Raw genomic sequence first — 24,583 nt, forward strand, 5'->3', positions numbered from 1 at the left:
TTTTAATACATAACCCTACATGTGTGCATGGACACATAGGGGTTGATTTACTAAAGTCAAATAGATTGTGCACTTTGCAAAGTGCAGTTGCTCCAGGGCTTGGTAAATGAGGTAAAGCTTCACTTTGCAAAGAATACCCAATCACATGCAAGGAAAATAAAAAAAAAAAACAGCTTGCACATGATTGGATGATGGAAGTCAACAGAGCTTCTGCTCATTTACTAAGCTCTGGAGCAAGTGCATTTGCAGTGTGCACAGTCTGTTTGCCTTTAGTAAATCAATCCCATAGGGGTTGTTGATTTACTAAAACTGGAGAGTGCAAAATATGGTGCACACCCACATAGAAACTAATCAGCTTTCAGGTTTTTTTTTTTTGTCAAAGCTTAACCACTTCCGGACCAGACGCCGCAGTTTTACTGCAGCAGGTTGGCTCAGGTGGGCAAATCAAGGTTACCTTACATCGCTTTTCCTTTTGGCCACAAGGCCGCACTCCCGCAGCGTGTGCCTGGAGCTGATGCGAGTGCCCGGTGGGCGCGAGGACCGCCGGGCCCCCACGATCGCTCGTGACAGAGCGAGAACCGGGACCTGTGTGTGTAAACACACAAATCCCGGTTCTTTCAGGGGAGTAGAGAGAGAGATCATGTGTTCATACTATGTATGAACACCAATTTCTCTCTCCTCCTAGACAGTCCCATCCCCCTACAGTTAGAACACACACTAGGGAACACAGTTAACCCCTTGATCGTCCCCTAGTGCTAACCCCTTCCCTGCCAGTGACATTTATACAGTAATCAGTGCATTTTTATAGCACCGATCACTGTATAATTGTCAATGGTCCCAAAAATTTGTCAAAAGTGTCCAATTTGTTCGCCGCAATATCGCAGTCCCAATAAATATTGCAGATCGCCGCCATTACTAGTAAAAAAATAAAATAAAAATAAATCTATCCCCTATTTTGTAGACACTATAATTTTTGCGCAAACCACTCAATATACGCTTAGTGCAATTTTTTTTTTACCAAAAACATGTAGAAGAATACATATCGGCCTAAACTGAGGAAGAAGAAAGAAAATAGTTTAAAAAAAAAAAAAATTGGGATATTTATTATAGCAAAAAGTAAAAGATATTGTGTTTTTTTCAAAATTGTTGCTCTTCTTTTGTTTATAGCGCAAAAAATAAAAAACGGCAGAGGTGATCAAATGCCACCAAAAGAAAGCTCTATTTGTGGCAAAAAAAGGATATCAATTTTGTTTGGGTACAACATCGCACGACCGCGCAATTGTCAGTTAAAGCGACGCAGTGCCGAATCGCAAAAAATGGCCTGGTCATTGAGCAGCCAAATCTTCTGGGGCTGAAGTGGTTAATTGAACAAGCTGAAGTTAGTGTGCATGAGGCCTTACACTTTGATATATAATTGTGAATGTGATTAGGACACAGTTTTTACATATTAGGTATATCAGTCCTCTAAAGAAATGCATCAGGAAAATATGTGGGTCACAAATCTTCGTCTTTCTCCTAACAAAGACTGCTGTTTGCATAATGCTGTTTCCATATGTAAGCGCTGCTTTCTGCACCGGCATGACCAGTCCGCCTTCCAGCCTTCCCGCTGATCGAGAACAACAATCTGTGTTGCTGGCTGAACCTGAACCGCCAGGAAAGAAGCCTTATTAATATTCATGAACTGTTGCTCCAGCAAATCTATAATGCCGTTACCAAGTCATGTTTAAATCATGCTGCTTGTATTCTGCTACTCATCAGAAATACTTTATAAAACCATCAGCCTGGCCGGAGTGCATAAAAATGACACCAAATGTCCTTCTTGGAATGGGTGGAGACGCTGCATGAGAGGTTTCCTGTGGAATGGAACATTAAAGAAAAGCTCCAGACAAATAAATATAAAACCCTAGACAAGTAAAAACTACCTGTTAATTGAAGGTAATGTATGTATATGGACAGTATATATACTGTATCAGAGGCATAACTAGAATCTTCAGGGCCTCGATGCAAGGAACCATGAAGGGCCCCCCTGACCCCCCCCCTTCCATCCGGGCCCCGGACTTCCAGTTCTAGGAGGCCCTCCATGGACATCCTCCCAGAACCCTGCCTCCCGCGTGCCCCCTGGGGCGGCATTCAGTGGGCTCTGTGACTGCCTTGTCCTTTGGACAGAGCCAATCACAGTGCCTGTTTACCATGTGATCAGCTTATCACATGTAAACAGACTTGTTGGTTATCAGAAGTCCTTTCCTCCCACGCTGTGTCCATGTAAGGAAAGGAGAGGCGTTACCCAGCAAGACTGTCTGTACATTGTTTACACTGATAATCAGGGCACCCCATCAGTGCCAATCAGCGCAGCCTATCAGTGCTGCCTATCATTGCTGCTTATCAGTGCTAATCAGTGCTGCCTATCAGTGCCACCTACAGTATCAGTGCTCAATAGCGCCAAATATCAGTGCTCATCAATGCCACTTATCAGTGCACATCAGTGCCACCTATCAGTGCTCATCAATGCCACTTATCAGTGCACATCAGTGCCACCTATCAGTGCTCATCAATGTCACCTATCAGTGCTCATCAATGCCACCTACCAGTGATCAACAGTGCCAGCTACCAGTGATCAACAGTGCCAGCTAATAATTCCGCCTATCAGTGCTCATCAATACCACCTATCAGTGCTCATCAGTGCCAAATATTAGTGCCGCCTATCAGTGCTCATCAGTGCCACCTATCAGTGCTCATCAGTGCTCATCAGTGCCACCTATCAGTGCCGCCTATCAATGCTCATCAATGTCACCTATCAGTGCTCATCAGTGCCGCCTATCAGTGCTCATCAATGTGACCTATCAGTGCTCATCATTGCCACCTATCAGTGCCGCCTACCAATGCTCATCAATGTCACCTATCAGTGCCCATCAGTGCCGCCTATCAGTGCTCATCAATGCTGCCTATCAACCTCCCAGTACCGCCCCTCTTTGCGGTTTTCAAGTAGTTTGTATGGAATTTGTTAATGATTTCTAGATTGTAAGCTCTAATGAGCAGGGCCCTCTGATCCCTCCTGTATTGATTTGTATTGTAATTGTACTGTCTGCCCTCATGCTGTAAAGCGCTGCGCAAACTGTTGGCGCTATATAAATCCTGTATAATAATAATAACAAAAAAGCAATAAAATAAATCCCCTGCAGCTAGCAACAATAGACCCCCCCCCAGTAACAATAGATCCTCCACAATAATATACCCCCATCCAGCAACAGTAGATCCTCCCTCTCAGCAATAACAGACCCCCCCCCCCCCAACTACAATAAACCTCCCAGCAGCAGTAGACCTCTCCCTTAAGAGCAGATCCCTCCCAGCAACAATTGAACCCCCATCAACAATAGACCCCCCTCCAGGGACAATAGATTCCCCTGCAGCCAGTATTGATAGACTCTCCAGAACACACCACCACCCCTTGCCATTACATACATTCAGTACTGGATGTTCCTGTGTTTCGCCACATTCCTGCTGAAAAAAATCCCTGCTGTGTGATGTCCCCAACTTGTAAAGAAATGCGGTAGGTGTTGGCTTTATATAAGTATATTGCCATATGATGCTCATCCAGGCTTTAGCTGGTCAGTTCTACAAGGTTCAGCACCACGGATAGCTCAGAGAGAGGAGAGCAGAGTGACCAGAGATCTCAGCCCTCTGCCTGCAAAGAATCCATCCTTCACCTGCATTTTAGGGTTACTGCTCCTTTAAATCGGGTTTCCACCACTAGCTCATCTGCGGCTCCATTTCTGAGACCTTTCACTCCTGTTACAAGAGAAGTTCATTTCTCCTTTTCTAAAGCGCTGTGGTTACACAGGATTATCATACCAACAAGCGGAGGATTAGGAAGACTCCATTCCTCAGTGGCCGCTTTTCCCTCCACTAAGTTCTTCTGGGGAAAGATATCCTATTCTAGCAACGGTGATGGGAGGCAAGGCCGAATTCAGGGATAATATTATTATAATGATTTTTTTTTTATACATTTTATGTCGTTTTATAAATTATTACTGTAAATTATATATATTTTATGTAATATTATATATTTTTTTAATTATATTATATATTCTTTATGATATCTAAATAAGATATTGGAGATATAAAAGGTTTCTGTCCATATACTCTAAACACAGTCTTATGGTGGTCATACACACTTTGATAAATGATCAATTTCTGATCGACTATTCCCATCGAAAGAGGTCAAACAGGAAAAGAAATCAACCGATCAATCTCTTCTGATATGAATATTCAGTCTATGGTCGACAACCCGTTCAATCGATATGCCACCCATGGGGGGAAAAGGATTTCAATCAATAGTTATTATTATTATTATTATTCAGGATTTATATAGCGCCAACAGTTTACGCAGCGCTTTACAATATATAAGATACGATCAAAAATTATCTGTTGGCTTTTAAATAATTATGCTGCCTGCTTTGTAAATGTGTGACTTATGCAATTCACAAATACAAGAGCATTTTACCAGAAGCACATGTCACTCATCTGATATCACATGTCCTATATGAAAGTTACTCACTGGGGAAGTATTACCTTGGCACTTCCCCTTATTTATCAATTGCCTTACTTTACAGAACCACCTCAAAAACAGAACTTCAGCCAACAATAACAATATAAAAATGAATAGCTCATTAAGCAATAAAAAAAAAGCAGTTTTGTGTGCAATATTCACCTTCAATCAAGAGATCCCCCCTGCAGTACTTTTTTCTGCCACTAGATGCCCTCATTCTGATGGCTGGCATCATCCAACCCCTTTCCATGAGCCCAGGTCATCCTGGACCTCCCCAGCCTGTGACTGGACAGTGCAAGGAGAAGTAGCACAATGATGAGCTCATCTGTCACTCTGCTTTCTCCTCCTATCAGCAAATTAACGGGTTGGCTTCTTGTGCTGCTTTTTCTTCTCACACTGTAGCCCTGTTGTACAGGGACTCTAAGAGGCTGATACCCGGTCATATTCAGAGACCGACATTTAGAAATGTTTTAGAAAATACATTTAGGCTAGGTTCACATCTATGCCGTTTTCCAGCATGTTTTGTGTTTTAGAACACAGGATATTGATGCGTTTTTGAACGGTTTTCATGCATTTTGCCTTTTTTTTTCTCCACTTTAACAAACTGTGAATAGCTGGTTGTCAAGGAGTGGGCTGAGAAGCTGGCCGCCACGCCCCTAACAACAGATGAGTCATAAAAAAAGAAAAAAAAATCGGGAAAAAACAGTGTGGGGTCCCCCCCCACAATCCATACCAGGTTCTTCGGGTCTGCTATAGATTTTAAGGGGAACCCCACGCCCAAATAAAAAAGATGTGGGGTCCCCCCCAAAATCAATAGCAGACCTGAAGGGCCTGGTATGGATGGGGGGGGGGACCCACACCATTTATTTCTTAATTTTTTTATTGCTGACAATTTTTTCTTTTACATTCAGCTGTCAGCGGGGAAGCCCGATGACAGCTGATGACTCATCGGTTGTTAAGGACACGGTGGCCGCCTGCTCCTTGACAACCGGCTATTCACAGTTTGTTATGGAGAAAACAAAATGCATTTAAACACTTGTGTTTTTGGTGTGGGTCCATTGAGGTCTATTACATGCAAAATGCAATCTGCTGTGGGAAAAAAAAGTCCCTGATCCGTTTCCAAAAAGGCACCTGCTGAAAAACGCATAGTTGTGAACATGTCCCATAGGAAGCCATGTTAAATAGGCTGTAGAGCGTTTCTGCAATTTGCAAAACGCTCTAAAAAAACACATGTGTGTGAACCGAGCCTCAATGATGTATTACTGGTTACAGAACTGCATTCATTTTGATCTTTTATATCTGCCTAGGATTCGACTTTAAAGAATATAATGTCAGCAGGTGATATTTAGCTAGGGGATCCTCTTTTTCAGGTTATTTCCCTTTCTACTGTATATAGAGTTTCGGTATTTGTTTGCAGACAGTGAGAGTTTAGTGATACAATATACTGTTCCAGACAACAATGTCGATACAAGCTTTCTAAATATATCAGCTCTCTTCATTAGACTCTGTTCCTGGCATCTGTATAGATAGCTATAGACAGGTCTCCAACCCCCCACTGCCATACAACTAAAATGGAGCAAGGAAAAATGACAGAAAAGCCCCTTTTGTCTAACACTTATGCCGCGTACACACGATCGGACTTTACGGCAGACTTTGTCCGGCGTACTTTTCAACGGACTTTACAACGGACTTTCCGAATGAACGGACTTGCCTACACACAATCAACCAAAGTCCGACGGATTCGTACGTGATGATGTACGACCGGACTAAAACAAGGAAGTTCATAGCCAGTAGCCAATAGCTGCCTTAGCGTCGGTTTTTGTCCATCGGGCTAGCATACAGACGAGCGGACTTTTCGACCGGACTCGAGTCCGTCGGACAGATTTGAAACATGTTTCAAATCTAAGTCCGTCAAACTTTTGAGAAAACAAAGCCCGCTGGAGCCCTCACACGATCGAATTGTCCGACGAAATCCAGTACGCCGTACCAAGTATGCCGTAAAGTATGATCGTGTGTACGTGGCATTAAAGGACATCACCTCCCAAATCCGTTGTTTCAGTTAAAGGTGGAGTCTAGCAATATACAGCATTGGAATTTTTTGGTACTCCACCAGCAACATCCCCCTATCAGGTTCCCTAGCTTTGTTCATGCCGACCTTAACAACTTTGAAGCATTGCATGTTGCATGACAGACTACATATTTATCTCAGACCAGGTTTTCTTACCCTATCCTTTGGCCATAAACTAGAATCAGTTCTTACACTTGCACACTTTATACACTCGCACAAAAGCAGGAATTTTATAGGATTCGAGTCAGGTGTATGGTTAACCAATTAAACAAGCAGGTGTTAGTGATCATTAATTTCATATGTAGGTTGAAATACAGTCATTAACTAAAACAGAAACAGCTGTGTAGGAGGCTTAAAACTGGGTGAGGAACAGCCAAACTCTGCTACTAAGGTGAGGTTGTGGAAGACAGTTTCATGTCTTGGGTCATACACCATGGCAAGACTGAGCACAGCAACAAGACACAAGGTTGTTATACAGCATCAGCAAGGTCTCTCCCAGGCAAAGATTTCAAAGCAGACTGGGCTTTCAAGATGTGCTGTTCAAGCTCTTTTGAAGAAGCACAAAGAAACGTCCATAGTTGTGGACCATAGTCGGCCAAGGAAACTTAATGCAGCAGATGAAAGACACATCATGCTTACTTCCCTTCCACATTAGAAGATGTCCAGCAGTGCCATCAGCACAGAACTGTTGGGAACCAGTAGGACCCAGGTACACCTGTCTACTGTTCGAAGAAGTCTGCCCAGAAGTGGTCTTCATGGAAGAATTGTGGCCAAAAAGCAATATCTCCAATGTGGGAACAAGGCTAAGAGACTCAACTATGCACGAAAACATAGGAACTGGGGTGCAGAGAATGGCAGCTAGTGCTCTGGACTGATGAGTTATGTGAAATCTTTGGCTGTAACAGGAGGCAGTTTGTTGGTGAAGGGCTGGAGAGTGATACAATGAGTGTCTGCAGGCAACAGTGAAGCATGGTGGAGGATCCATGCAAGTTTGGGACTGCATTTCTACAAATGGAGTTGGAGATTTGGCCATGATCAATGGAGTCCTCAATGCTGAGAAATACAGGCAGATACTTATCCATCATGCCATACCAACAGGGAGGCGTGTGATTGGCCCAAAGTTTATTCTGCAGTAGGTTAACGACCCCAGACATACAGCCAATGTCATTAGGACCTATCTTCGGAGTAAAAAAAAAAAAACAAGAAGCCCTGGAAGTGATGGTTTGACACCCACAAAGCCCTAATCTCAACATTATGGAGTCTGTCTGGAATTACATGAAGAGATGATCTGAGGCAACCGACATCCAAAGAGGATCTTTGGTTAGTTCTCCAAGATAACTGGATCAACCTACCTGCAGAGTTCCTTCAAAATCTGAGTGCAAGTGTATCTATAAGAATTGATGCTGGTTTGAAGGTAAACGAGACAAACAAGACCAAGTTGTTGCTGCTGTAGTAACTAGCAATTGCTAAAGCAGGATGGCTGCAGGGTGAGCCGATGCAGCTCACTTCATCCAGGCTGCAGGGGGAAGGCGGAGTGATATCATTTTCACTCTGCCTCTCCCTCCAGACCGGATGCTGGTTTGGGTCGCCAAGCCAGCTCAGCCGTGTGGAAGAGCTGTGCAGCGTGCAGCCTGTAGGACTGCACAGTGCTCACCGTGGACTGGTCTGGAGACAAGTTGTTAAAATATTACAATGGTAAATTGATTGACAATGTTGCTGGATGTGGGCCCGTGCTGTGACTGTATCTTTGTTGGATTGGGCTGTCTCTTTGCTGTATTGGGCTGCCTTGTTGCTATATGAGGAGTCTCTTTGCTATATATGAATGTCTCTTTGCTGGCTTGGGATGTCTCTCTGCTGAATATATGGGAATGTCTCTTTGCTGGATTGGGATGTCTCTTTGCTGGACATATGAGGATGTCTCTTTGCTGGATTGGATCCATTTTCATATATTAAGTTGTAAGAGTGTTAAGATAACAGTGGGTGCACTGAAGGACTTGGTGGGATGGCCATTGGGCGGATTCAGTGGGACGACCAGTGGGAAAGTTGGGGGTCAGGCTCGGGGGGCCCAGGTCTAAAGCTATGTATGGGGTGCAAAAATGTCTGACGATTCACAAAAGGAAATACATAATTAGATGCATGAGTTAAAGGCATGCAGTATTTAAGGAATGTAAAAAATATGATAGCCAATTTTGAGTTGTCTCTACCTTTTTGGATCAGTTCACTCAACTGTAATCCATGGAAACCTAAATAGGGAAAAACACAGAATCGTAGGGTTTGATTTACTTAAAGTATAACTAGAGGCAAAAGTTTTTTTATTTTTGTTTTAGTTTTGGATTAGAACCTCCGTCTGGTTTTTATTGCTGTCTGTGCCTCCATTAGGGAGATTCGCCCCCTCTATTTGTCCTGTTTACCATTACAACTGAAAGTGAAAGCAAAAGAAAATCCCAAATTGTGGGTCGTCCCCAGAAAAGTAATAGAGTATATCTTCCAATGGGGATGATAGTTCTGGTGACCTGGGGATCCCAATGTATTCCTTTAATTTTTAGGGATTTCCTCTCACTTCCTGTTTTGGTTATGGGACAGGAAGTGAAGGCAAATCTCCCCAATAGGACACAAATGGCAAAAAAAAAATGACAGGGGTTATAACCCTCCCTTACTCTACCCAAAATGAAAAAGTTGTACCTATAGTTTAAGGCAAATAGACTGCAAGTTGCTCCAGAGCTTAGTAAATGAGGTAAAACTTCACTTTACATAGGATACCCAATCACATGCAAGGAAAAAAAAAAAATGCATTTATGCTTGCCCATAGCTACATAGTAGGTGAGGATGAAAAAAGACACAAGTCCAACCTATGTGTGTGATTATAGGTCAGTATTACATTGTATATCTCTGCATGTTGTGGTCGTTCAGGTGCTTATCCAATAGTTTTTTGAAACTATCGATGCTCTCTGCTGAGACCACCACCTGTGGAAGGGAATTCCACATCCTTGCCGCACTTACAGTAAAGAACCTTCTACACAGTTTATGGTTAAACCTCTTTTCTTCTAATTTTAATGAGTGGCCACGAGTCTTGTTAAACTCCCTTCCGTAAAAAAGTTTTATCCCTATTGTGGGATCACCAGTATTGTATCTGTAAGTTGAAATCATATCCCCTCTCAAGCGTCTCTTCTCCAGAGAAAATGCGGTTGGATGATGGAAGTCAGCAAGAGCTTCCCCTTGTTTACTAAGTTCTGGAAAAACTGCACTTGCAAAGTGCTCAGTCTATGTGCTTTTAGTAAATCCACCCCATTACATGTAGTAAAATAAATCTATTTTCTTCTGTCATTTTGATAGATTTTTAGATACTTTTTTTGTGTATATACAAGCATATACATCATTTGTTGTAAAAAAAAAAAAACCTCCCAATCACTCCCAAAATAATACAATGTTATGTTATACCTATTGTCTGCCAATTGACATCTTCCCCTCTTCCCCTAATATTATTTGTTTACACCACTTACACCCCACAATACCAAATCATTATTGTGCTGTGTCTAATCTTCCCATTCCTCCTTTTTTACCCTCTTTTGTACTTACCTTTTCATATGGCTTTTTCACATAACACACAGGGTTCCCTTCACCCCTTCCCTTCTGCTGAGCATTGCTCAATGCCCTACATACATCACTCTATTTAAAGGCAGGGCTCTGTGAGGATGTGATCCTAGGGGGCGGGTCAATGCCATTATCTGCATCACTGTATTGGAGTACAGGGCATTGTGATGACACACCCCTAGGGGGCAGGCTCGAAGAATCTCAGCATTCACAGGGAGTGTGTTAAACAATCTTGGGTGTCATTCAACCTGAAACAGACACTAGATCACAGAATGGTGAGTCTACAGGGGACAGCTCCAGAGAGCAGAAGAGTATTGCAGGCAGTATTTCTTTTTATTCAATTTTTTAAATCTAAACTTTGGAGGAGATTGCACTAAGTTGAAAAGGATTAGCCTGCAACTGACATATACTTCTCTATCACTCTAGGTTTATTGCAACACCCAGAACATAGAGCAAGAAACTTCTCGACGGGAACTGAGCCAGCTTACAACACATCCCGTAGCTGTGAGTCTAACATTGACAAATGAGGACGAGAGCTCTTCTCTTACCGGATGTCAGGCGCCCAAATGAAGAAGTGAGGTGCACCCCCTTCTCATTACAGGCTCCCTGGTCAATAACTAGCAGATTAACAGTTCACAGCTATAGGAGGAAGTCTGTATAATTATACTCATATAAAAAGTCCATTGAGGAAGTTTCGGAGATTAACCCTTGTGTCATTCGTGATATTACTGGAGGAAGGGTGATGAAATTCCTGTCCTCAACAAGCTTATTGAATGACACTGGATAGCAAGCCGCAGCGACTAGTCAGATTTAAAAGACCAGTCCTCTGTAAATTGATACTTCAGTTGTTGGTCGATACTGAGCATTATGTAACAAAAATATTAGTGTATATCTGAGCTGACATTGGCATACGTTTATATATTTTCAGACCTCCACCCCTTGTTTCTCCACTGAAGAAGTAAATTTAATTCACGAAACGTGTCAGTTGTCTGCCTATCCATTGTTGATGAACTCTTGTGATATGATCTACATTTACTCACCATAAGAAAATGTTTGGGGCTGGAGGAGTGGGCTGTAGGCAGCGAGGCAGGAGGAATGTTACATATCTGACAAAGTTGTTTTAGGATAGTTTTTAATCTGGTCTATCACTAGTGAAAAGAGTTTTAAAGCTGAATTGAAGGAATTCAGTTCCTTGGTAAAAAATGAAAGCACACTATGAGTTAAGTCCAGCAAGATGCAAGACACCTCCTGCACTTAGCTCTATTATTTATATCTGACAGCTTTATCTATCTCTGTAGTTCAGGGAGCCCAATGCTGATCCTTCTGAGCTCTGCATCTTGAATAGAAGAGGCGCTGCAGCTGTTATGCCTGCCTCTCCCCTCTTCCTGTCCATTCACAGAAGCCTTTGTAATATGTGAACACATTCACAAAATACAAAGGCTTCTCTGAATGGGCAGTAGAGGGGAGGGGTGGGCATAGCTGCTCTGTGTGCTTTTCTCCTCTCTCACAGCCCTATGTGCCTAGAGGGCAAATCCTGGCAGGGCAATACAGCTGTCAGATATAAATAATAGAGATGAGCCCAGGAAATGTCATGCAGCTCCCTGGGCTTAACTCACAGTGTTCCTTCACTTTTTCTAAAGTCTCCTCCTGCCCAATCACAGAAGCATTGGTAATATTTGAACACATTCACACAAAAAAAGGCTTCTCTGAATGGGCAGCAGAGGTGAGGGGTGGCATAGCTGCTCTGTGTGCTTCCCTCCTCTCTCACAGCCCCATGTGTCTTCACTTTTTACAAAGTGGCTGAATTCCTTGAATACAGCTTTAAAGCGGGGGTCCATCTATCTATCCTTTTTTTTTTTTGGAGTTCATTCACAAACTTTTCTTCTCATGATTATCTACTCACATGTTCTGTGTAATAAGTCCGCCTGTGTCCGATTTCGTTGTAAAGAATAACTTATAAAATTCACTGAAGGCGGTTTCCATCTTCATTGTGGGCATTTGAAGCCCACAAGCATGTATTTCCTGGATGCGGTGAATGCTGTGCTCCCAGCATTCACCGAGATGTTGTGATGACGCTGTTGCACAATGCATGCTGGGAAGCCTGAGACTAGCTCCCAGGGGACTGTGGGAGGTCTGGGAGAGGCTAGAAACACGCCTACTCCCATGGGAGGAAAACCAGGAAGTGCTAAGAAGATTAGAAAAAAAAAAGGTAATTACGGCGATTTAAATTTTTTTACACAGCATGTCAGCATCTAGGCAAGGAAGAGAATGCATAGAGATAATGTTCAAAATTTGGGTGAAACCCCGCTTTAAGTAGATATGAAATGTCAAGAGATGATTTCTGTACACTGTAAGTCCCACAGGGGAAGACCCTGTGTCCTGTCCTGTCTTGTTCGGGGAATCGCTATAAAAAAGAGGGATGTGGTAATAAGGGAACGTTCAGCTGAAACATCAGTCTATGCAAAACTAATATTTTAGAGTTCGGTAGAGAGCTCTGTGATGGGAACAACGGCTTAGTGGTGAGCACTTATGCCTTGCAGCACTATGATCCTTGGTTTAAATCTTGGCCAGGACACTATCTGCATGGAGTTTGCATGCACTCCCTGTGTTTGCGGGGGTTCCTCCCACACTCCAAAGACATGAAGGTAGGTAAATTGGCTCTAATATGTGTATATAAATTGGCTATTCACATGTGTTACCATATTCTGCATGCATGGTCCCAATACGAGCAAAAAGACCTGGCTTGGACATAACTGCAGGTGGACGCGTGTAGTCCGAGCTCCTGACCTCTGCCCACCTAAACCGGCTTATACAGCTCATACAACTATGGCATGCTCTCGACTAGGAAGCGGAAGACAAAAAGTGGTAGCTAGGCAACTAAAAACCTCAAGACTAAAGACAGTATTGATTGCTATTTCCCGGGCTCCCAGGCGGCCTCTCCGGACCCCAAGATGGCGGAACCACATGGCTCTCCACCTAGAGTCTCCAGCTCCTACAATCACCTGGCATCCCCAGCTGCCTTCTCAGCTTCGGATGCACTCTCCGACATTCCGCCACATCTCCGATCGGCCTCTCAAAGCCTATCAGTACACCCGTGTACCCTCCAGCTGGACTCTGACCTCTGAGCTCTCCTCCAGGCCCTCCTGACTAAATCGGTCATTGAACTACTCATTGGCTTCCTGGAGGATAACCACCGCAAGGAGATGCATGGGTTAAAAGAGATGTGCAATCCCTTACCGCCAGACTGTCAGCGGGGGAGTCCTCTATGGCAACTCTAAGCCAGAGAGTGTAGGCCTTGGAATCCCTCCAGGTCGCTCACGTGGATGCCGCGGTGGCCCTCCAACTTCACATCGAGGACATGGAGGACAGGGGCAGGTGGAACAACCTGCGGATACGGGGTCTGCCTGAAGAGATGGGGCCTGTAGACCTTTCGGAATCAGCGGCGGCTATCTTTCGGAAGGTATCCGACAGTATCCTCCTTAACCTAGTGGAGTTCAACAGGATCCACAGAGCCCTGGGTCCCCTCTCCACTGATCCCACCAGACCGAGGGACGTGATTTGCAGACTGCACAGATACACACTCAAAGAGACTGTACTGCGGAAGGCATGGGAGTATGGCGACCTGGAATTTGACGTTGCCCCTATCAGGATCCTCCCTGACCTGTCCAGAGCCACCTTACAGCACCGTGCCATACTGCGCCATGTCCTGGAGTTTGCGCGCCGGTCCAACATCACCTACAGATGGGGGATTAACTTCAGCAAATCAGAAGCTGTGGGGTTGGACGTTTCTTCTGCGCTGTTTCAGACCTTGCAATCAAACTTCAAGTTTAGGTGGACAGATACAGCTCTGAAATATCTGGGAACATATATCCCTTCTAATTTATCTCAAGTCTTCAAACTCAACTCCCCCCCTTTCTGACCAGAACACGTATTTTCTTACAGACTTGGAATCGGGGATTGCATTCATGGTTAGGTAGATGTAACCTTTTAAAGATGTGTATATTACCCAAGTATTTATACCTTTTTCAAACCCTACCGATCAAGATACCGCCTCAGTACTTTAAACAGATTCAAACTATCCCTGCCTAAACATAGTGGAGGTATTGCACTTCCTGAAGTATTCAAATACTACCAGACTGTGCACCTGGGGCGTCTTATAGACTGGAACCGTCATGTAACTGGCAAACTCTGGGTACAAATTGAATAAGCCCAAACAAACGGCTTACTGAAGGGGGTACCGTGGTGCTGCGATAATTTCCCGCCTAACCTAAAGCTACACCCCCTGATAGGCCCTACAGTATGTACCTGTTCACAGGTGGCTGAAAAAAACCCTCTCTCGTCCACAGACTGTCCCTTGATGCCCATCCTTGGGAATCCAAGATTTCCCCTAGGCCTGAGAGAACATAATTTCTCCATCTTGAGACAGAATAACTGCTTTCGAGCATTGCACTTTTTACTATCGGACGGCTGGCCGTCCATATCTGCACTAATGGAGCCCATGGGTTCCTTTCACCTGCCTTTTTTGAATGCCTTGCCGATTCATCACTTTCTACACTCCCTAAGGACCCCAGGAAGATTCGGTTGACAACTATCCACATTTGAAGAGTACTGCTCTGATGATGGGACACTGACGCAAGTTCTCTCAAAGATGTATAGCCTACTGATTACTCCTCAGGAACAACCACACTTACCCTGGATGGGGAAATGGGAGAGGGAGATGAACTGTAAGTTCACGATCAGTCAAAGACAGAATATGGTTATGCTCTCGTTGAAGTCATCCATCTGCACTAGGATTCAGGAAACGAATTACAAAATACTGACACGGTGGTACCATACCCCACAGATGGTGCATACATTTTATCCCGAAATGCCTGATCGTTGCTGGAGATGCCAGGAGGAGGGAGGTACGATGCTACACATTTTCTGGTCCTGTCCAAGGATAGCACCATACTGGAGGGAAGTACGGAACATTATTCAAAGATTCACCGATTACAAGATACCCGATGATCCAGCTTTTTTCTTATTGCACGTTACGACTATTCCAGCAAAAAAATCTAAGAAATGTATTTTACGACATCTAGTAAATGCGGCTAAGGCATGCGTCCCTCTCAAGTGGAAAAATGCATCACCCCCTACTATTGGATGCTGGCTCCATCAAGTGGAGGAGGTCAATAAGATATCAGATCTCACACTTTCAGCACAAAATAACCAAGAAACCTACTCTGAGTCATGGAGATTGTGGAATATGTTTATCCTCTCTGAAGAGGGTTTGACACTGCTCAGCTCATGATGGCCGAGCGTAGGTGTCATAACTGGATGCCCGATAGCTAGATATCCACCTCCTACCCAGGGCCCCCCCCCCCCTTTTCTTATCCCCTTTCTTCTTTCCTTTCTTCTTTCCATGTTTAGTTTCAGTTATCTTTTTTCTTCTTCTAATCTCTCTTGCAAGTTAGAAAATGGAAAGTGCATAAGGCGATTCCGGGACTTGTTAGCCTCTGGTTTATCACTTGGTTGCTCCAACACAGGAATTATATTCACACTGATTGTACATTGAGTTTTGTATGATCTGACTTAATATCTGGATCACTGTTATATCATGTCAATGTATCTGTAATGTTATTGGGTACACATGGTTACTGTGAGTAACCTGGACTCGCCTTTTGTGGTTGAAATAAAATATTTTGAAAAAAAAAGACCTGGCAACCTACCTTGTAAAAATAAATTCAAAAATCAAAGTCCCAGAGGGTATTAGATAAGCTGCATTATGCAACGCACCCAAACCAGAATTTCACTGAATTATATTACCAATATTTAAAGTGTATGTCTCACATGTGTACCCCCAAGCCTCCCTCTCAGTCTGCTGCTTCTCCTTTCACTGTCCAGTCACAGGGTGGGGGAAGGACAAGACCTGTAAGTGTTACTGGACTGCAGCAGTGACAGGTCTAGGGGCGGACTGACCATTGAGCCCCTCGGGCACTGCCCGAGGGCCCTGGGCCACTAGGGGGCCCCATCAGGGTTGCCAGCCTCAGTAAAACCAGGGACAGTATGTACAAATCTGTGTTTTTTTTACATCTGTCTGTGTATACTGTGTGTACATGTATGTGTATACTGTGTGATTGTATACTGTGTGGCCCCATAATCTCTGATTGCCTGGGGGCCCCATAATCTCCTATTGCCTGGGGCCCCATGAGTTATCAGTCCGCCCTTGGACAGGTCTCCTGCTCTGTCAGAGTGGACTGTGCCATGTGGCATAGCTGTGTAAATCTCAGGATTGGATGGACAGAAATAAATATCTCTAAGCAGCTAAAACCGCCCTCATATATGTATATAATTTTTGTATTTAGCTGTTTGCCCAGAGTTCAGCTTTAAAAAAAAAAAATTCAGGAGCAGAAATATGTTCTAATCTGGATTACGCAAGATTAAAAGACAAAGGCCTTGCTGTACGATGGAACAGGTAGGTAATTGTTCTAGATGTCCAAACTCATTTTCAAAGACACAAGAAAGCGTGTTCATTAATTTGTCAGTGTGCACATTGAATCAAAGTGTGGCGACTGGAAATGTACGAGCGTCTTTATCGAACCTGCTCAATCAAAGCGCAAGCGCAAAAAAAGTAAAAAAAAAAATAAAATAAATGTAATGTTGTCTATACACTCCATCTTTTCATGCTGGCTATGCAAGCAATCATACAGATCAATGATGTGTTCACACACTGCCTTTATGTACAGTATATCCACCATTAGCAAATTCTTTACATATGGGTTCCCAACTCCGTCCACTTTCTGTAGAAACAGCATTATCACGTCAGAGAACCTAGATGGGGGACAGTCCAGGCAAATCCAGGACAGTTGGCAACTAAATTATTGAGAAGGAAAGGCAGCAAAAAGGACTCCGTAAATAAGCAGTGCCGGGACAAGGTCATCTAGAGCCCATGGCGAACATACCAAATTGCACCCCCCCCCCCCTACGATGTATGAGTATTATGTGTCAGCGAAAATCCCCCCGCCACAAATCCTCTACCCCTTAAATTTCCTCTCCAGGCACCGATCCTCTCTCCTCACTTTAAATCCCCCCCCCCCCAGCACTAATTCCCCTCCCCCAATCTCCCATTCTAGCACAAATCCCCACCCCCCACAAATTTCCCCTCCTAGCACAAATGCCACTCAATCATCCCTACTAGCACAAATCCCCCCCCCCCAAAAAAAAAAAACCCCTCTCCTAGCAGAAATCCTCTACCCCTCAAATGTCCCCTCCAAGCACATATTCTCTCTCCTCACTCTAAATCCCCCCCTCCTCCTCCTTCCAGCACTAATTCCCCTCCCCCAATCCCCGATTCTAGCACAAATCCCCCTCCCACAAATTTCCACTCCTAGCACAAATACCACTCATTCATCCCTACTAGCACAAATCCCCCTCCCCCCCCAAAAAAAACCCTCTCCTAGCAGAAATCCTCCACCCCTCAAATGTCCCCTCTGAGCACATATTCTCTCTCCTCACTCCAAATCCCCACTTCCAGCACTAATTCCCCTCCCTCAATCCACCATTCTAGCACAAATCCCCCCCATAAAATTTCCCCTCCTAGCACAAATACCCCCCAATCATCCCTACTAGCCCAAAACCCCCCACCCCCCAAAAAATGTCCCCTCTACGATTATTTTTTTATAGCACAAAACCCCCAAATCCCCCCTCCAAACACAAATCCTCCCAAATCACCACTCCTAGCACACCTATTGGTTGAACTAGATGGACTTGTGTCTTTTTTCAACCAGACTAATTATGTAACTTTGTACCCTCCAGAAATTTGCCCTCCTATCAGTGGTGGCTGGTGGTCATTTTTTTGGGGGGACGACAAACAGTGCACCCACAGCCAGCCAGCCCCCCCCCCCCCGGTCTGGTCGGAGCAGTTACCCCATCTATGGCGGGCGCTTCACCTAGGCAGCGGGCATCACATGCGGCGGACATCATATGCAGCAGGCATTACAGGCGGCTTCCGTCTCCTCCCTCCTCCTCCTCAGCGGCCAATTAGACCGCTTCCCCTTTCGGCCAATCTCAGTCCCGCTCCCTGATTGGCCGGGAGAAGGATCAGTGTTTCAATAGTGAATATTCATTCGCTATTGTAAAACACCTGGGTGTGCTCGCAGCGCAGTGGTCTGCGCCCCCCGAGCCCACCCTATTTTGTAGCCTATTAGAGCCTCTGGCACTAATCAGGTGCTTATACCCCCCCACCCCCCCACCCCCCCCATTGGAATCCAAGCGTCTGGTGTCCTGCATGGGGGCCGGACCGGCATGGATAGGGGGGGCAGCGCCCGTACGCCCTTAATGGACGGGCTGCCCTGCCTCCTAGAACAATGTTTACCCCCTGCCACCCCCTCAAATTCCCCTTCTCAACACAAATCCACCCCCCCCAATCTCCTTGTGGTGTCCCCCTAGATGCAGGACTGTCCAGGAAATCCAGGACAGTTGGCATCTATGCTATTGTGATAAGGAAGACAGCAATAAGGACTCCTCAAATAAGGGTGATGCTGTGATCCCCGGACACAACAGCATCACCAAGACAAAGCTCCTAGATGAAGGACTATCCCAGCGAATCCAGGACAGTTGGCATCTATGCTACTGAGAGGACAACGGCAGCAAGGAGCCTCCTGTGAGCGTGTTGTGGAACTTCTCTACTGAAATACAAAGAAGCATAAAAAGGGGGGGGGGGGGTTCCCTGAGAACCAGATTATTGAGAAGAGGGAGTGAGATGAACTAGTACACTACAGCAGTGGTTCTCAACCTCGGTCCTCAAGTACCCCCAACGGGCCATGTTTTCAGGTTCTCCTTTACTTTGCAACAGCTGCTTTAAATCATAATTAATGATAAGAGGTATTTTATCTAAGGGAAGTTAACAAAACACGGTCCGTTGGGGGTACTTGAGGACTGAGGATGAGAATCACTGGTCTACAGCAATGTCTCACAAGGAAACTGAAACCAAGGTGATTGGCGGAGCTTCCTCTGTGCATTTCATAGTTTTATTTAAGTGGAAAGACCCTAAAGACCAATATTTTTCTACAGGGGGGGAAGTCACCCTCTTTACTTGTCCTGCTGACCATAATACAAAATTCAAAGGTGGTTTTCGGAAAAGGAAGTAAGGGGAAATCTTCCAATGGGGACACCTATTCTCGTAACAATGGTCTAAGAGAGAATTCCCCTAAGTTACAACCAAACCCTAATACAAAAATGTAATATATTGCAGCTTACAAGACCTTAGATGTGGTGGCTGCATTTGTTTTTATCTTTTCAGGCTTTATACCTTTATTTTCTCCCGGTGATCCTGCCAGTAACACATTTCCTGCCTCACTGCAAACCAAGGATATGTGTGTGAGCGGCTCAGGCTGTATGGGGATGAAGTCCTGTGCCCGCTGCTGTGAGTGCTGGCCGGGAAGGGAGCTCGTCTGTGCTCCCGGCAATGGTAGAGAGTGACTAGGTGTACCGGGAGCCACACATCAAGTCAAGACCTGCTGTATGATAGCAAATGGCAGTCTCAGCCTGGATCCCCACCAGGCCACGCTCCCAACGCGTTTCACTCCATCCATCGGAGCTTACTCATGGGTCTCACTCACCATACTGTATCTTTGAGGAGCAGTGCTGTTACCCCAGGACATAAAGTATGTTAAGACTCCTGACCACATCCCCTTTCTACCTCTCCTCAACATAGGTGGGAGGGGTTCTGTAGTCCTCAGAGATTACTGGCTAAGTGATAAGAGTGCAGCAAATGCAGAGTGTGCAACATAGGTGTGCGCAGCCTATTGCATTAGGGTGTGCCCTCTAAAGCTCAAGCACACATGCATGTCTACCAGTGGCGGCTGGTGTTTTTTTAGGGGGGGGCGGAAAAAAAACACCCATCCCTCCCCCCAAGTGGCACTCAACTACCTCCAGAGCGATAAACAACTACCCCTCCCCCCCCCCCCCAGCGGCACGCCTGGCACTTACCCCATCATGGCAGGTGGCAGGCAGCGTGTAGCAGCTCGGCTGGACACACAGAGCGATAATGCTAATTATAATGCAATAATGCTAATGTGCATGGGGTGATTAGGGTGTGTCCAGGCACATCCGGCACACCCTGTGCACATGCCTATGGTGTGCAGGAAGTTATCAGCTCAAGAGATTTCTGTCAGGATTAACAAAAACACCTTTAGTGGTATGTTTAACATACTAAAAAGGGAGCGAAGGGGAGACCATTATTTGGGGGAATTCCTTTTATTTTCTGTTGCGTCTCCAGGACAGGAAGTGAGGTAAGCCTACCTACAAGGACAAGGACACAAAAGGAGACCTGACAGGGGCTTAAAACCTTCATATTGAGCTTCTAACAATGTGCATTAGAAGCTGCAGCTAGTCAGACAGAGACCAACTCATTTCCTGGCTGGAGAAGGTTCATCATCATCTAGCTCTTTCCACCCCACCCTCATTGTCCCTAGCCTGCCCCTTTCATTCATTGGATTTCAGTTCTTTCAATCACATATGGGAGTTCTGCGTGCAAATACAGCCTACCTAGGAATGCCCACTCCCCCGGACTAACATTCACCCATCAAAGCCTTTTTGAGGTTTGCATAACTCCACCCAAGAGCCAGCCTGCTGCTTACATCAGGCCTGAGAACCCTTGAGAGGAGTACTGAGGCAGGGTGCTGCGATGAATCAGGGAGCCATGTACTGTATTAACCCCATGCTAACCCCTCCCACCAGCCATGATCTGCCTGCATTGCACAGAGAAGCACAGAGACCCAGTGATGCCATGTGTGTTGAGGACAGGGAAGTAAAAATAACCTGGATGGCCAATGGTTTTAATTCTCCTCGCCACCAGGTTTAAAGTGGTTGTATAGTCTTTTTTTTTTACTTTTACCTACAGGTAAGCCTATAATAAGGCTTACCTGTAGGTAAAAAAAATATCTCCTAAACCTGTACGGTTTAGGAGATATTCCCCTTGCTATGAGCCGCTGACTGCAGCGGCGCATGTGCACAGGGGATTCTCGGCTGAAGGCCCGGCAACTGCTGGACCTTGCCGGGAAAGAAATCTCCCGCGCGCATGCACGGGAGTGATGACGTCGCGGCTCCAGCCACTCACAGAGCTGGAACAGCGATACCCGGAAGACACGCCGAGGCAACATGTCAGCTACCTCGGCGTGGACCAGGTAAGACACCGACGCCTCGTTCTAAGGTAAGTATTTCATAATGAGCTAGTGTGCGGTGCATACTAGCTCATTATGCCTTTTGCTTTACAGGGGTAAAAAAAAATGTTCAGCGGGTATACAACCGCTTTAAAGTGATTGTAAGGGTTCATAGGCTGCATTAAGGTGAAAAAACATGAAGGTTTACAACTCCTTTAAGTATCAATATAGATAAATATTCTGGGGTTGATTTACTAAAACTGGAGAGTGCACAATCTGGTGCAGCTCTGCATAGAAACCAATCAGCTTCCAGGTTTTATTGTCAAAGCTTAACTGAACAAGCTGAAGCTAGAAGCTGATTGGCTCCCATGCAGAGCTACACCAGATGTTGCACTCTCCAGTTTTCAGCCCTATTTCATCTTTCAAGGAAACACTTAATAAAACAAAGGATCTGCTATAGCCTGCATGGTTCCTGAGGTTCCAATGCCAGAGCATTCATTAGTGAGTCAGTGTCCCCGAACAAGCATGTAACCAGTAAGGTGGGGTCACATAGTTGTTATACGCCAAATAATGAAGCAAAGACCGGCAGCCCGGGAGCTTGCACTTTATAAAAACAAGTCAGCTGTTTCAGCTCATAACCTATAAGCTGTATAAGGTGCCGTTATTGTAGCAGATTCTCCGGGGACTTGTACATGTTATGATTGTAGACTCGGCTTTCTGCCATGGATGATAAAGCCTGCGTGTTTTCTGCTCTCACACCTCCCCATCCCCACATCAGCATTAGTCCGCCTGTCTGACACAAGTGTGAAAGAATTGCACGATTCACCCCAGCAACAGGCAACACCACAATACCACTGTGCCGAGATGCAGCAACCTGATATACACTATAAAGGGTGCATGTTTATAGATCCGCACTATACAACACAGTATATACTACAAAGGGTGCATGTTTATAGATCCGCACTATACAACCCGGTGTACACTACAAAGGGTGCGTGTTTATAGATCCGCACTATACAACACAGTATACACTACAAAGGGTGCATGTTTATAGATCCGCACTATACAACACAGTATACACTACAAAGGGTGCATGTTTATAGATCCGCACTATACAACCCGGTATACACTACAAAGGGTGCATGTTTATAGATCCGCACTATACAACACAGTATACACTACAAAGGGTGCATGTTTATAGATCCGCACTATACAACCCGGTATACACTACAAAGGGTGCATGTTTATAGATCCGCACTATACAACCCGGTATACACTACAAAGGGTGCATGTTTATAGATCCGCACTATACAACCCGGTATACACTACAAAGGGTGCATGTTTATAGATCCGCACTATACAACCCGGTATACACTACTACAAAGGGTGCATGTTTATAGATCCGCACTATACAACCTGGTATACTCTACAAAGGGTGCATGTTTATAGATCCGCACTATACAACCTGGTATACACTACAAAGGGTGCATGTTTATAGATCCGCACTATACAACCTGGTATACACTACAAAGGGTGCATGTTTATAGATCCGCACTATACAACCCGGTATACACTACAAAGGGTGCATGTTTATAGATCCGCACTATACAACCCGGTATACACTACTACAAAGGGTGCATGTTTATAGATCCGCACTATACAACCTAGTATACTCTACAAAGGGTGCATGTTTATAGATCCGCACTATACAACCCAGTATACACTACAAAATGTGCATGTTTATACAGTGTCACCCATAGATGCACACACATAGTGTCACCCATAGATGCATACAGATACTGTCACCCACAGATGCACTCAAATACTGTCACCCATACAGTATCTCACAAAAGTGAGTACACCCCTCACATTTTTGTAAATATTTTATTATATCTTTTCATGTGACAATACTGAAGAAATTACACTTTACTACAATGTACAATGCCCAAGAGGGTTAAGGCAGTGCTGGAAAATAATGGTGGCCACACTAAATATTGACACTTTGGGCCCAATTTGGACATTTTCACTTAGGGGTGTACTCACTTTTGTTGCTGGCGGTTTAGACATTAATGGCTGTGTGTGGAATTATTTTGAGTGGCAGCAAATTTACACTGTTATACAAGCTGTACACTCACTACTTTACATTGTAGAAAAGTGTCATTTCTTCAGTGTTGTCACATGAAAACATATAATAAAAAATTTACAGAAATGTGAGGGGTGTACTCACTTTTGTGAGATACTGTAGATGCACACACATACTGTCACCCATAGATGCAGGGCCGATCCTAGGGTCACAGGCGCCTGTGTGCAGAAATATTTCTGGTGCCCCTACATGGGCGTGGTCATCTTACTAACTCCTCCCCTTTGGCGGGGAGGTCATAGTGGCACTTTTTGATGGGCACAGTGATAGCATTTGATGTGGCACTATTTGATGGGCACAGTGGCAGCGTTTGATGGGCACAGTAGCAGCGTTTGATGGGGCACAGTGGCAGCATTTGATGGGGCACAGTGGCTGCGTTTGATGGGCACAGTGGCTGCGTTTGATGGGCACAGTGGCGGCATTTGATGGCACAGTGGCGACGTTTGATGTGCACAGTAGCGGCATATGATGGGCACAGTGGCTGCGTTTGATGGGCAAAATGGTTGCGTTTGATGGGCACAGTGGCTGCATTTGATGGCACAGTGGCTGGGTTTGATGGCACAGTGGTGGCTTTTTATGGCCACAGTGGCGGCCTTTATGGGCACAGTAGCTGCGTTTGATTGGCACAGTGGTTTCATTTGATGGCACAGTGGCCACGTTTGATGGACACAATGGCTGCATTTGATGGCACAGTGGCGGTGTTTGATGGGCACAGTGGCGGCGTTTGATGGACACAGTGGCGGCGTTTGATGGACACAGTGGCGGCGTTTGATGGCACAGTGGCTGTTTTTGATGGCACAGTGGCTGCGTTTGATGGTTGGGTACAGTGGCTGCTTTTGATGGGCACAGTGGCTGCATTTGATGGGCACAGTGGCTGTGTTTGATGGGCACAATGGCTGCGTTTGATGGGCACAGTGGCTGCGTTTGAGGGCACAGTGGCTGCCTTTGATGGTTCAGCACAGTAGCTGTGTTTGATGGATGGTTGGGCACAGTGGCTGCATTTGATGGCACAACTTACTTACAGGGTGAGGCTGAGGTCAATTCCGAGCCTTCAGAACAGACACATTGTCAGGCAGCAGCAAGTGCTATGCTGGTGC

The 24,583-nt window shown here is 45.1% G+C and overlaps 1 protein-coding gene across 6 annotated transcripts in view; it reads right to left on the reverse strand.

Moving 5' to 3' along the window:
• The window catches only part of CYRIB (CYFIP related Rac1 interactor B), a 217,518-nt gene that overhangs the window by 188,255 nt on the left and 4,680 nt on the right, over window positions 1–24,583 (reverse strand). Inside the window, exons 1-2 of one of the 6 annotated variants that reach the window (XM_073632244.1) lie at window positions 10,191–10,300; window positions 8,819–8,857 (exon numbers count right to left, since the gene is read on the reverse strand). The exons of 3 other annotated variants lie outside the window; for them this stretch is intronic. The gene's annotated coding sequence lies outside the window, so the exon portion shown is untranslated. Of the gene's footprint in view, window positions 1–8,818; window positions 8,858–10,190; window positions 10,301–24,583 lie in introns of those variants that run through there. 2 more of the 6 variants (XM_073632246.1, XM_073632249.1) reach the window with 2 other exon arrangements.

The sequence above is a fragment of the Aquarana catesbeiana genome, linkage group LG05, assembly GCF_042186555.1.
Source record: "Aquarana catesbeiana isolate 2022-GZ linkage group LG05, ASM4218655v1, whole genome shotgun sequence".
NCBI classification, from domain to species: domain Eukaryota; kingdom Metazoa; phylum Chordata; class Amphibia; order Anura; family Ranidae; genus Aquarana; species Aquarana catesbeiana.